The 3,617-nt window shown below is 48.7% G+C and overlaps 1 non-coding gene across 1 annotated transcript; it reads left to right on the top strand.

Annotated features, from left to right (window-relative positions):
* Nucleotides 1-2,717: 2,717 nt before the first annotated feature.
* Nucleotides 2,718-2,824, top strand: LOC120677162. The gene has a single exon (XR_005676224.1). It is a non-coding gene; the product is annotated as a small nucleolar RNA R71 (small nucleolar RNA).
* The last annotated feature ends 793 nt before the right edge of the window (nucleotides 2,825-3,617 follow it).

Here is a 3,617-nt window from a genome sequence, read left to right as displayed (position 1 = left end):
ATCTTGGAGAAGTACTTGACCCCTTTTAACTGATCAAAGAGGTCATCGATCCTGGGAAGGGGGTACTTGTTCTTGATAGTGACTTCGTTTAGTGCCCGGTAATCTACGCACAACCTCATACTTCCGTCCTTCTTCTTGACAAATAGAACCGGGGCTCCCCAAGGCGATGAGCTTGGTCTGATGAAGCCAATTCATTGTAATTCTTCTAGCTGCTTCTTTAATTCTGCTAATTCGGAGGCTGCCATCCTATAGAGTCTCTTGGCTATAGGGGCGGTTCCAGGGACAAGGTCGATGACAAACTCTATATCCCTATCTGGTGGCATCCCAGGGAGTTCTTCCGGGAAAACATCTGGGTACTCATTTACCACTGGAACTTCTTCTAAGGACTTGGCTTCCATGCTAAACACCATTGGGTCTAATCCACTTACTCGGGTATGGCAGGTCACTCGTACTCCTTCCGGGTTTGTTAGGTGTACCACCTTGTCAGTACAACCTATGAGACCATTGTGTCGGCTTAGCCAGTCCATTCCAAGGATCACGTCTATCCCCTTAGACTTAAGTACTACTAAGTCTGCTAAAAATTCTACCCCACTTAAATTGATCCATACCCGTAGACAACCTACTTGACACTTGATGTCACCTCCAGGCGTCCGGGTTATTAGGGGTGTTTTTAGTAGTACTGTAGGTATGTTATGCTTTTCCACAAAACTCGAGGATATGAATGAGTGTGATGCTCCAGAATCAAATAATACTGTTGCAAGAGCTGAGCTGACTAGGTACTCACCGAGCACTACGCCCTGAGCTCCTTGAGCCTCCTGTGCGTTGATGTGGTTGACGTAGGCTCGTCCAAAAGACTGCTGGGGCTGCCTCATCTGCTGACTGTTGTTGTTGGCGTTGCTGTTGTTGCGGATGGGCACTCGGTTGGCACCTGACAGAACTGGCCTTGGTCCATTCACCGTGTTGGAGAAGGTTGATGTAGCAGGCTTGTTCTTGGCATAGGGGCAGTTGGCAATGAAGTGTCCTGTCTCTCGGCAATTGAAATAGACCCTAGTATTGCTGCTGTTGGTGGTGACCTGGCTTGCATTGCTCTGCGGGGCGTTCATGGTGTTCTGGCTTCGGAACTGCGTGTTAGAGGCTTGTGGGCCTGTCACTTGAGATTGAGTCCTATACTGCATTGGAGCCTGATACCTTGGTGCAGTATAGCTGAAGCTTCTTCATTTCTGGAAGCGATCCTACTGACGAGACTTGCTTTCCAGAAACTTGCGCTTGTTATCTTTCCTTTCATCAATTTTGGCCCTCTCTGTAAGAATAGCCTGATACCTTGGTGCAGTATAGCTGAAGCTTCTTCGCGCGTCTTCTTTTGGATCATGTGGTCGTAGGTTTTGGTAGTGGGGATTCTGGTGCATCCCAGATTGCCTGCCCTTCGTCATCCCGTCGGTTCAGGATGCGCTGCTCTTTCCCTCTGTTTGAATCTGAAGAACATGTCCTCCTTTTCAACGCGGAAGCGGATTTCTCCTCTGCCCACATCTATTCTTGCTTTGGCAGCCCTCAGGAATGGTCGCCCAAGGATGAGCTCGATTCCGAGGTCACCCTCTATATCCATGATCACAAAGTCTGCAAGGATGAAGGAATCTCGCACGCGGACCAGGACATTCTTGGCTATCCCCTCGGGGTACCGAATTGTAGAGTCTGCGAGCTGCACACACATGTATGTTGGGGAGAGAGCAGGGTATAAAAGTTTCTCGTATATCACCATGGGCATAATATTAACATTGGCCCCCAGGTCGCAGAGCGCGTGCTCATAGTATTAATCAAAGATTGAGCAGCTGATCATGGGGACCCCTGGATCTTCTTGAATTGCTGCTACTAGCCATCCCAAGTGTCATTCCTCGGGGGATTGTTCCTGCCTGCATGGTTAGTTCGAGTAGTCTGCCGGGGAAGGTTGCCCCACCCGGTAGATACCATATTTGCAGTCTCAACAGGGGATTCGGGTTGTCTCGGGATCTTCCCGTTTTCAGAGACAGGAACAGCAGCAGCGAATTGAGCCAGTTGAGTTTCTATCATTTTGTTGAAACTTAGTTGATTTTTATGAGCAGAAGAAAGAGTTTCAAATTTTGCATGTATGCTTTCTAAAATTTTATCATTGACAGCAAGCTTTTTGTTTAAAGATTCATTGATTTTAGCTTAGCCAAAGACTAGGTCTCTCAAGGAGGGTTGGTTCGAATTGAAATTCGAATTGAAATTTGAGTTGAAATTGTTACCTCCTCCTTGGAATGGTGGGCGTGCTTGACCCCACCCCTGGCCTCCTTGTGGACGGAACCCAGTGTTGTTGTTGTTGATGTAGGATGCGTCTTCACGGGTCTCGGGGCAGTCATTCCCCGAGTGTCCACTGTCACCGCAAACTTCGCACATAAAGTATGAGTTCATGGCATGGACAGGAGCAGGCATGTGTTGCCGGTTCCCTTCATCAATCTTCTTCAGTAGGAGGTCAAGCTTGGTGGTGAGCATATCCGTCTTCTTGATGGTGTGCATTCTGCCTTTGGTTCTGGGCTGGGAACGCTCCTCGTTCCAGCCCTGGTTGGAGACCATCTTCTCAATTAAGGCCGTAGCCTTGGCAATTGAGGTTGAGATAGGCTCCTCCAGTAGTAGCATCAAGGTGGGCTCTGGATGTTGTTGTTAGCCCGTTGTAGAAGCTTTGGAGCACGAGCCACTCGTCCATCCCATGATGAGGACAGGCGAGTATGTACTCTTGTAGCCTTTCCCAAGCTTCTGGGATGGATTCCATCCCTGTCTGCTGGAAACTTGAAATTCTTCCGCGCAGGGCATTGGTTTTGCCCAACGGGAAGAACTTAGCGAGGAACGCCGTGGAACATTTGTCCCACGTGCTGACGGCTTCCTTATTATGATAAAACCACTATTTCGCTTTCCCTAGAAGGGAGAAAGGAAATAGGCGGAGCATGATGGCATCAGGCATAACGCCACATATGGTTACGGTCTTGCAGAGTTCCAGAAAATTCTGGAGATGGGTGTTGGCGTCATCGTTCGGCTTGCCACAGAATGGGCTAGCCTGCACCATGTTTATGAGGCTGGACTTCAGCTCAAAGTTCACGTCCCCAACATCAACGTTGGGTCCAGTTGCCACATTGGCAGCTGAGGGGACGGAGAAGTCGCGGAGAGTCTTCTCAGCCATGAGTTCAGTTGATGGTGCTTGGGAAGCTGGTTCGCTTGTCGACTGCGAGATCGGAGGAGGAACGACGCGAGGTCGGACCCTTCTCACGAGCTTCTCGGGATTTTCAACAAAATTTGTTGGCAAGGAAAAACCAGACATACACTACCCTGTTTTCATCCAATCAGGAGAAAACAAAAAGATAAACACATTAGCCTGTATAAGCAGTAGCTACCTCTTACTTATATTGTCATGTTTATGTACTTTAGTAAATAACTTTACACCTAGTGCCTTCCCCGGCAACGGCGCCAGAAATGCTTGTTGGCATTTCTTAGCGTCATCACTAGGAGTGGTTAGTCCCCGGCAACGGCGCCAGAAATGCTTGTTGGCATTTCTTAGTGTCATCACTAGGAGTGGTTAGTTCCTAGCAACGGCGCCTCGAAAATGCCGG

Source organism: Panicum virgatum, chromosome 5N, assembly GCF_016808335.1.
Source record: "Panicum virgatum strain AP13 chromosome 5N, P.virgatum_v5, whole genome shotgun sequence".
Taxonomy (NCBI): Eukaryota; Viridiplantae; Streptophyta; class Magnoliopsida; order Poales; family Poaceae; genus Panicum; species Panicum virgatum.
Note: the sequence above shows the minus strand (reverse complement) of the source record. Positions and strands in the feature narration are given on the sequence as shown.